At 45.8% G+C, this 10271-nt stretch overlaps 2 long non-coding RNA genes across 9 annotated transcripts; both read left to right on the forward strand.

Moving 5' to 3' along the window:
• The first annotated feature begins 1038 nt into the window (after nt 1–1038).
• On the forward strand, nt 1039–5756 carry LOC119288386. 7 transcript variants are annotated; one of them, XR_005141168.1, is made up of 7 exons: nt 1039–1800; nt 1944–2101; nt 2195–2280; nt 2498–2583; nt 2828–2957; nt 3080–4176; nt 4251–5756. It is a non-coding gene; the product is annotated as an uncharacterized LOC119288386 (long non-coding RNA). The 7 variants fall into 7 exon arrangements; XR_005141169.1 differs by having other exon boundaries at nt 2195–2273; XR_005141170.1 differs by lacking the exon at nt 2498–2583 and having other exon boundaries at nt 2195–2273; nt 4251–4341; nt 4477–5756.
• A 13-nt stretch (nt 5757–5769) lies between these two features.
• LOC119288385 lies at nt 5770–7047 on the forward strand. Of its 2 annotated transcripts, none has more exons than XR_005141164.1 (4): nt 5770–5942; nt 6040–6194; nt 6287–6682; nt 6855–7047. It is a non-coding gene; the product is annotated as an uncharacterized LOC119288385 (long non-coding RNA). The 2 variants fall into 2 exon arrangements; XR_005141165.1 differs by having other exon boundaries at nt 6045–6194.
• The last annotated feature ends 3224 nt before the right edge of the window (nt 7048–10271 follow it).

Genomic DNA, 10271 nt, shown 5'->3' on the forward strand with positions numbered 1-10271 from the left:
TCGAACGATGCTTGCCGACGAGTCCCGACCAGCCCATGGCGCCTCCATGGACCGGTGAGACGGGGCGAGTACGACCTCGCGATGCAGCGGTGCCTTGCCTTGGCGCCGCCGATGGTGTAAGTAGAAGGGGTGCGCCGAGTCAATCGATGCATGCCGCCGAGTCCCGGGCTCCCGGCACGATGATGTTGTTGCCGGCGGACTCGACGACGGAGTGTACACTAGGGACCGCGCATGGTCGATGGCCTCTGGGACGTCGTCATCTTGCATGGAGAGTTCACTGGGGTCGCGCATGGGCGGCAGCCCCGGCACATCATCGTCTGCGCCGAGAGTGCGCCGAGGGTTGCGCATGGGCGGCAACCCGGCACGTCGTCGCGGGGATCATCGCCGGTGAGTAGTGCACCGGGGTCAAACAATGAGCGGCAACCCCGGCACGGCGTCAATCGCCTTCAACGACCCAAAACGGAGGCGACGGCCAGCTTCGTCTCCGGCCGTCCGGTCGCAGATCCGGCCACCACCATCGAGAGAGGAGAGGTGGGATGCGAGGGAGAGATTAGTTTTGATGCTCACCTTGGGAGAAGACGATCGACATGCTCGCGTCGTCGCTGGTGCACGCGCTACTAGTGTACGCCGCCGGCCGAGCCTGCTCGGAAGGGCTGCGTATTAGATGGATGTGATGGTATTGCGTGATGGCTGGAGGCGTCTCCCTCTGGCCGTGCCTTTGTGCGTGCCTTTCTTCTTCCCCTGGACGGATGGATGTGGTGGGTATCCAGAAATAAGAGAAGAAGGATCCTACAAGCCTTCTTAGAGATCAGCGACTCTCGGCCGTCAGATCGGTTCACTTGATGCGTTCTCGTCCGTCCGATCGAGATCTGGAGAAGGCTGGGCCGTTGGATCTGGGATTGACACTGCTGGAATGAATAGTAATGGCAGCAAAATGTAAATATTGTGCCCTCACCGGGGCATTTTGGTCATTTCGCGTAAGGGGGTATAAAAGGCGGCCGCTCCGGTGGCGGAGACCTAGCCGCCGCCTCTCTCTCCCGCACTCGCCCAGCTCCTCGCCTCTTCCTCCAGTCCCTACCTCCTGCGCACTCTCCCGCCTCGGTGGCCGGCCGATTCCGGCCGCTCCGGTGAGCTCCGGCGCCGCCCAACACACACAAGGGTGCTCCTCGACGAGCTCTACTAGCTTCACCGAGTCGATCTACCTCCCGCACTCACGCCGCTCCTCCCGCACGCACGCCGCGCCCTCACCTCTCTCGCCCCCTCCAAACCCTACCCCGCGCCCGCCTCCCTGCCCTGCCGTCGGCGGCGCCGCCGCCGCTCGCCCGGCACCCATGCCCGGCCTCACACCGCCCATCTAGAGAGATGGGGGCCGCGCGCGACGAGGCCGGCGTGCCGTCGTCTCTTCTTCTGCCGCGCCCGCCTCCCTGCCCCGCCGTTGCTGCTCGCCCGGGTACCCGGCCGCGGGTGATGTGGCCGACGTGCCGTCGTCCGGTCTTCTGCGAGGTCGAGGAGAGCCAATCCCACCTCGCCGCCATCTCCTTCATCCAGCCGGCTGCCGCCTTGGCCGACTCCTCTTCCCCTCCCGTCCTCCTCCTCTCGCGTCTCCTTCCCGTCGTCAGGCCGCATACTGCTCCACCCTTCCTCCTCCCCTCCCATCGTTCCCCTCTAACGCTAGGAGTGGGTGAGGAGGCTGAGCCACTGCCCGCTGCCGGCCCGCAACACCTCCTGTTCGACCACGCCGAGGAAGCACTGAACCTTTATCCTTGCGTCTGTGCACCTCTGGGAAGGAGACGACCCGAGGTAAGGCGCCTTCATATTTGTTTGTTTCTTATATTGGAGATGCGGTCAGCTGATTTGGGGGGCCTTGAGGCATTCAAATGTTCACCTTAGGTGACTTATAATCTGTAGCATATGTTCTACCGCCATTGTTGCTGCATTGGCAGATTTGGAGTACGTGCATTGAGGCTTAAATGTGCAAATGCACACTGCTGGAGCGCCCTTCAGCAACGACACGGCCGCCGCCTGCGTCGGTTCTCCCCAGCACGACACGGCCGCCGCCGGCATCGGTTCTCCCCAGCACAGCCACTCTGAAGACGCCCAGGTGATCCATTCCCTTGCCTAGAGACGTTGTTCTTCTCTTTCAGTTATACGTTTTTTTGTTTCCATTGATTTTGTGTGGAATTTATCATTGCAGGTCCACTGTAGCTGTTGTTTGTTCTGTTTGTTGAGGCTTGGTCGGCCTGCTGTCTGCTACCGTTTCAGGAGGTTGCAAGGTTCCTGGTTGGCGAGCTCTTCCTTTTCTTCCTATCTAGGAGATCACATATATGTAGATTAGTTGTTATGTGCGGCTCCAGTAGCTTCGTCAGTTGTTGCAAATCTTGTATTTGCGCCTTGTACTGTAACTGCAAAACTCTAGGTATCAATATTCAATATGTCTTGTAAATTTTAAAGCAGTTTGAAACCTTACAAATAACTAATTCAGTTGATAATAAAACAGAAAATGCATTGCCCCAATGGGATTACTACCTCACTGAAGTGCCTAACCTACCAAATCCGCACCAGATGATAATTTAATATGCCAAGGTACATAAATTTGCCTAATTTATGTTCAGCTCATTTTCCTTGCAGCTGGTTTATGAATAATATATGAAATATGAACTACCAAAACTGTATCTGTCCGGCGTCTCAAAATTGCAACATATTGGAAATAGTCGACCTTTCTGATTAACTGTAACATATAACATATTAATACCTCAAACTAGGGATTGCATATGTTTGATTTTTCTTGGGCTAGAAGCCTAGAATACTGAACTTTGTTTTATGGTAGGAAATCGGATACTCTGAAGCAGTAAAACGTTTCGAGCTTGATGGTCAGCTTGGACCATACAATTTGGATTCTTTTGGAGACTGGAAACAACTTTAAAGCTACTTGTCACAATGTGTCATTGAATGCCTTGGTAAGTCTGATGCATTTTGATTTTTCTCGTACCCTTAATAGTTACAGAGCAGCCTGTATTTTAAGACATTTTTGATAGAACCAACTAATGAGTTGCTGGTTATGTGTGTTTGATTTGTACAGAGCCAATTGGTGGCAATTGCGTTGGAGACATCATGGATGGATAGAGCTCCCCAAATGGATATGGAGAGACGATTGATGGAAACACTTAGAGAAGACAAATTTGCAAAGAAAGCGCCTGCACACACTGAGAGGAGAGGATGCTATTACACAACTATCCCGGCTTCGGTTAAGCACAGAAACTTTTCTGCAGATGATCTGACTTTGCTGAATTTGGACAGAGTAATGTTCTTATTATATTATCTGTTAGCATACTTTGGCACGGTTAATCTTATCAGCGTGTATCTGGTTTTTTATGTCCTTTTTCCCCACAAGCGATTTGCTGAAGCAATAGTTTATCTGATGCGAACACATCATCATTACATTTGAACACTGAGATCTTTGGGTGGCCTTACATGTGGACACAACAGTCTGAACTTGAATAGTACAACCTACAATTGTAGCTAGCGCATCAACACACAGCCATGTGAAAACATTAGTTTGCTGCCTTTATTGCATTTTTCTAGAGCCATAATTCTGTTATAGCATTTCCCTGCCTTTATTGCTTTCAAAAACACCATTGATCATAAGCTGATTGCAGCTGTAGGGTCGGGTATTTAAGCATACCTCAGGATATTTATATTTTAGTTGGCAAAATGTTATGCCAATTTTGTGATTTATCTATTTATTTCACCTTTTAATACTTTGAATATACTAGCCCATATTGTTCATTGCTCTGTAAAGTTAACTCTTGTAGGAACACTGATTTGCAAAATAACTTTCTAGCATTACTTTCCTTAACTCTTCAACACATACTATTGGTTTTACTTTCCATAATCCTTTAACACATACTTTATTTTGCCCTTTTATATCCAAGAATAAGCATCTAGGGAGAACATGAGCGTTCTCAGAGCTTAGCCACTGTCGGCCGTCGGATCATTTTTTACTTTCCATAATCCTTCAACACATACTTTATTTTGCCCTTTTATATGTGTTGTGATGTGAGGAGACATCGGTAGCAGTGGCGGTCGGGCTGATGTGGACACGGCTGCGAGCTTGATGTGAGGAAGCGTCAGCGACGAGCTCACCAGGCTCTCCCAACGCGCCTGCTGGACCTCTAGGTACACATCTCTCTCCCCCCTCCACCTCTCTCTCTCTCTCTAACCCCTACTCCTTCCATGGTCTTGGCTTGCAGGTTGCCGCCGTCGCGGAGCTGGACGAGGTCATGGCGGCTTCAAGCTTTTTAGGCTAATGCTCCTCTGTCCACGGAATCCCAGAGCAGCAAGGTGTGTTGCTGCTACTCCCTATACCTCTTGATGTTAGCATTCTCCGTCCATAGCTAAGATGTGCTGCTGCTGCTGCTGTAGATTGACATTTGTATGCTCTTGCTGCTGTACATTTGATTATCCGTAGCTTTTTAGGCTGCTACTCCTCTGTCCATGGCGTCCTGGAGCGAAACATGCTGTTCTTTGTCGAGTGATATGTGAAAAACAAAGGGTTCGGTTTGTTTGTGTTAGATTGATGTTTCTGAAAGAGAATGGGAAGAATGACATGTTCATTGGCTTCTGTTGTTTGGTTTGGTCTTCCTAGGTTATTATGATTTCTGGATGCTCAGTTTGAAATTAAATATGGTATGTGCTTTTTGAATCTGCAAGTGAGAATAATTAAATATGGCTTGTGCAATTCAGTCGTCGTTGCTATATGCTTTACTTTGAGAACAGATGGACTCTCTTATGTTGATCTTGAGAGAAATTTGTTTTTCAGTTTTTCTTAGATGTACTTTGATCTGCTGTGAGCCTTGTGGTTGCAATCAGTGTGTTTATTTTGGCTAAATTATGAGTTGTCCTGAATCCGACGTTGTGTGCACAACTACGAGGGGGTGGAGATGAAATGGGGCCAAATGATCCCGCGGCAACAATAGCAGATATAAATTCGTGTTGCTAGGGTGCAGAATGACCTGACTTCGAGAAAAAACATGGAGATTCAAGTGCCATTTTTCCTGCCAATTTCATATTTCAGCAGCTTTCAGAGACGCCTCTTCCTTTTTCAGCAACGTGCCTCTGCGTCATTCAGCGGTCCTCTGTTTCGGAATAGTCATAGAAGATGATTTTTAAATTATTTATTTGGAAGCATATAATGCGCATACAACTGAAATCTGCTTATGTTCAAGTTGATTGCAACCACCCTTGGATCCCTTAGTATGACTACTTATATAACCTCATGGTGGAAGCAAGTTTTTTTTGTTTTCCTTCAGTCATTTTCATCATGTGAAATGAGCTACTGTAAAACAGCAATGTAGCTTGACTATTTATCTGTACTTGAAGTCTACAAGTGTTTTCTTAAGTAAACAAGAACCACCTGAACGAGAATAATTAATTTCATAACTGGTAAATAAACTGAATTGAGCATTTCTTACATTTTTTGGTTCAGAGCTTTTATTGTCTCTTTGGTAATATGTTGGAGTTTACTTTTCCTATGGCATCCATTTATTTTGGAGGTTATTTGCATGTATACTGGTATGCGGTTGTCTGTGTGCCCCCTTACAGCTGCTTATTATCTGTAAGTGGTGAAAAATATTTTCCTGAGTTTAATTGTATGTATCAAGCCACTTGGTGGAAAGACCTCCTATTGTGTCCTGACATGTGAATTGAATGATGTGGTTATATTAACATTGCTCTTTGTTTTGATGTCCGTTTCTTTATATCCCTTCGGATGGACGCTCACGTTGGCATGGGGCACGGCGGCCGCCGAGGGAGCCGAGCCGGCGGATGTGGAGGCTGCCGAGCAGCGGTGTTCGCGTGAAGGAGGAATATGATGATGCGTGGAGTGGCGTGGAGTGCCAACCATCTCCATCGAGCGGCGGTGCTCGCGTGAAGGATGAGTTCATGTTAGCCCCCCTATCCCGATCCGTATTTTATGGATCTTTCAAAAAAAGTTCTTGTTAGGGATTTGAGTTTTTTCCATTTAACATGCTCTAATGCTAGGGTAGCAACACTCTCCCATCTGTGGCTGCGCGTTTGACTGGCCAGTCAAGGAGCTCCGGCAAGCAGGTCCGCCTACTCTGCTTTCCCCTGAGCTCCTGCAACAACCACAACTTATGTGTAGTATCAGCCAGAGAACTACACAAATCATGTTCCTGGTATTTTCTCACTTTTGATTCACAGACTATGTATTGTAGTTAGTTTTGGTGATTATCATTTGATCTAAGACCACTGTACGTGCATATCGCAGACTTGAGAAGAATGCACATGGCCTTGCTGAGAACATAATACTGTTTCGATGATCTGTGGCTTTGAACAATAGGTGACAGATTGTGTTTTCAATTGATTCATGGTCTGTTGTTTTTAAAAAACGCTTGGCACATCCTCAACAAAATCCTGATTAAACGATAGGCTTGGCATATATTTTTTATCACTATGGTTGCTTTTATCCGCAACTGATTTCTCTGATTCCTCTCCCATGCTGTGATGCAATTGTTTTGGGAAATTCCCCAAGGCCTTATGTTTTATGTTATTGGGAACTGCATGACACCCAGCGAGTGTTTAGGATCCAAGACAAGGCAGTTCTTGACATGCTCCTGGCACACCTTGGACTATCACCAGCTCTTTTGCACATACATGTGATGTGGTACATTCTTTCTCTTCATGTTTTAAGAAATTACTTTAGGATACTTAATATTTTATTGTTATTCTCTATGATCATTAGATTTTCATTTTGCATTGTTATCCTCTGTCATTAGATAGTGTCTTGTAGCATGTTTTCCTGATGTTTATTTGAATATGTTTTCTTTTATCCACAGTTGAAGCCTATCCATCTGTCCGTTCTTTGTCAGGGTCACAAAGTCTTTGTGCCAGGATTCTTCCCTTTGTATATATGAAAGCGGCTTGTACGATCTATTCACAGACTTGCTCTGCTGCTTTGTAGCCCAACTGATTATGTACTCTTGATCGTCCTCATGGCATCTGTCGACTCCATTGTGAATCGTCTCTTTATCTTAAGGTTGTACTTGCTATGCTAGAATGATAGATGATATAGTAAATACATCTTTTTTTTACAAGGCTCATATCGTAAGGAATGTCGTGTCATGTGAACCATGTTCAGTACGTTGTCTATTAAATATATTCCTATTTCTTGTTCAGAATGTGATGCTCCAGTTCAGATAATGAGTAGTGCATATTTTGGCTGATATTTCTACTACAGAGCACTTGGTGGCGATGGATAAGTGTCGGACGGGTTGGGTTTCTTGTTTGAAGAGACTTGCATTGTTGACTATTATAGCCTTTTTCTGTGTAACTTAAAAAGTGTTAACATATTTTTAAAATATTATTATAAATTTGAAATCTGTTCACATGTTTCAAAATTGTTCGTTCAATTTTAGAAGTGTCTGCATATCTATATCCCGCTCCTATCATATTCTTCACTGCATGTTATCCATTATGATTTCATATTTAAACTTGGGTTAATACTGACTTAGAATTACCTGTTTCGAAAACCTTGGGACCGGCATCCTCGCGCCAGGGCGCAAACCCGATCTAGTTTATAGGATGTGGGGGCTCGGGCGCTGCACGCCGCGGCCGCCGTCTCGTTCCGATTATCCTGGACAAGATATGGGTGGAAATCAGTTTTAAAATAAACGGGCCGGTGCACCAACCCTTCGTCCAAGCTGATCGGCTTCTTGATCGACAAGCTTGGTATATACGTGTGCAGTCCGGCGCTGGCCGCGACACGTTGCGACACGTTGAGGGGCACGCACGTACACATACGTTGCACGGGCGTTTGGATACGTATATATATAGCTGGCCTGTATGCGAATATTCGAGTACACATACATGTACGCCGGTGGTCCGGCATGGGTATTTGGCCACGTATAGGCCTGGCCTCGAGCACGTACAAGTGCTAGTACGTGAATACTCTGGCCATGCACGTAGATGCAGTTACGTGCACATGCACTAAGGGCATGCTCCGAGGGGCGCGTGTAGCTCCATCACCCAACAGGCACACACACGTGAGGGAGTCGTGTACTTTAGGAAACTCATTCATATCTCAGAATAAATTTTCTTGTTATAAGTCTTGTACAAAAGTACGTCAAACAAATACATGTATCGTTGTTTTTCTGTGTACGTGGAACAATTAGATTATAGATAGCCCCCGGAATAAATAAGTACATTCTAGCTAGAAAATATGCCACATACAAATGATTCTAGCAGTGCAAATTATTTCTTTTACTGGTTCAGTTTCTGGTTTCAGAAGCAAGAGCAGAGACTGGAAAGAACAATAAAGACAGACCTTAAATTGTAATTTTAGCCTTTTTGGTCTACTATTGATATGATTCACATCAGGCTAGAAAGACAAGCTACTACTCCCTCTGTCCCACAATATAAGATTTTTTTTCTAGCTATGTTAGCTTGAAAAACGATCTTATATTGTGGGACGGAGGAAGTATCAACGTGATGAAATATGAAACATTGTTTGTCTATGCATGCTACAAGTATTAAGCAGTGCAGTGCAAGTGCAAAGACTGGAAAGAAGGACAAAGAGAGAGCCCTTGAACTTTAATTTTTTTGGGGTCTACTAGTGATATGATCCATATCAGACTAGCAAGATAAGCTAGTATTAACTAGATGACATATGGAGAAGTGTATGTTTATATACGTACACTGGAGGTATTAATTAGATTAACTAATCAATCGAGATCAATCAATGCTGGTCTTTGATCTATACTCTTTTTTTGCGTTGAAAACCTGGATCTTTATTAATTTAGAACAGGATTACAATCTGCAGCTAAAAGAACTGCTACATCACTTGGGACATCCTGAAACCAAACATTGGTTAGATGTTCCCTCCTTGCAAATTTAGCTAAGAAATCTGCAATCCCATTTTGAGTACGACTAATTTTAACTAGCTTAAGTTCCCGATCTCCCATAACTAGGTCCTTTACTTCCTCCACAAAGTGGCCGAGATACGACCGATCAAGCATCTTATTTGTTAGCGTCAATACACCTTTGGCACTATCAGTTTGAACAATCATTGGCAGCGGCGTGTGCTGAGTAGCTACCTGTATGCCTTCCTTGATTGCCATTAACTCAGCCTCAAAAACATCACCACAACTGGGTATGTATCGGCAGGAACAAACAATCATTTGCCCCATGTGATCCCTGACAACGACTCCCACCCCGCCATCTTTACCCGTAACATCAAACGAACCATCCACTGATACAGCTACCCAACCCATGACAACGACTCCCACCCCGCCATCTTTAGGTACTGATTTTCCATGGGTCATCTCATTCCGTAAGTGCCAATTCCTCCAAATGATAAGCAGTACTTTTGCTCTCTCTGATTCACCAATTTTAACTAGCACATCAAACAGCCATTCTGGACCTGTATCCAGCAACTCGGATCTCTCGGGTAGAGTCCAGACTTCTCGCATTGAATCCCACACAGCAGACGCATGCGGGCATGAAATAACAGCATGAAAAGAGGATTCCTCCATCTGTCCGCAGCGTACACAGATGTCCACCGGATCTAAATGTCGGTGCTTCTTCAAAACTCTAGTTGGTAGCCCTCCAGATAATAGTTTCCACGCACAGATTTTCATCTTTTGTGGTACTTGAATTTTCCAGAACATCCTCCATACAGGTCTATCACCGGATGGCCTTGAACTAGTGGAAACCCCTCCCTGTTCCATTAGATGATCCGCCACGGCAAGGTGATAAGCGCTCCGAACCGAGAACCTTCCATTTTTCTCAGGTTGCCACGCAATAAAATCATCTTACACTTGAGCAGATAATTTGATTTTCTGTATTTCCTCCACATCAGCTGGTATTAGATATTTGATTGAGCCTCTCAACATCCCAAACTCCATCCTGATTGATAAACTGGGCAACTCTTGTTAGCCGGTATCGACCCTGTGAGGTAAGAGGTCTACAAGATATCCCCCTTGGGATCCACGGATCACGCCAAATTCTCACGCTGCGCCCATCACCTATCCTTCATATGACACCTTTCTTTAACAACTCTAGCCCATGCTCAATGCCCTTCCAAACTGCTGATGAGTTTCCGGTGAACACAGTATCAATCAGGTTTCCTCGTCTATAGTACTTTTCCTTCAGCAACCTTGCACACAAACTATCCGGTCTTTGATCTATACTGACAGAATATAACTGCCTAGGATTTCTACACTTGTCTCCTCTCTAAAAACAACCAAGGAAATAGG

Source organism: Triticum dicoccoides, chromosome 4A, assembly GCF_002162155.2.
Source record: "Triticum dicoccoides isolate Atlit2015 ecotype Zavitan chromosome 4A, WEW_v2.0, whole genome shotgun sequence".
In the NCBI taxonomy this organism is placed as follows: Eukaryota; Viridiplantae; Streptophyta; class Magnoliopsida; order Poales; family Poaceae; genus Triticum; species Triticum dicoccoides.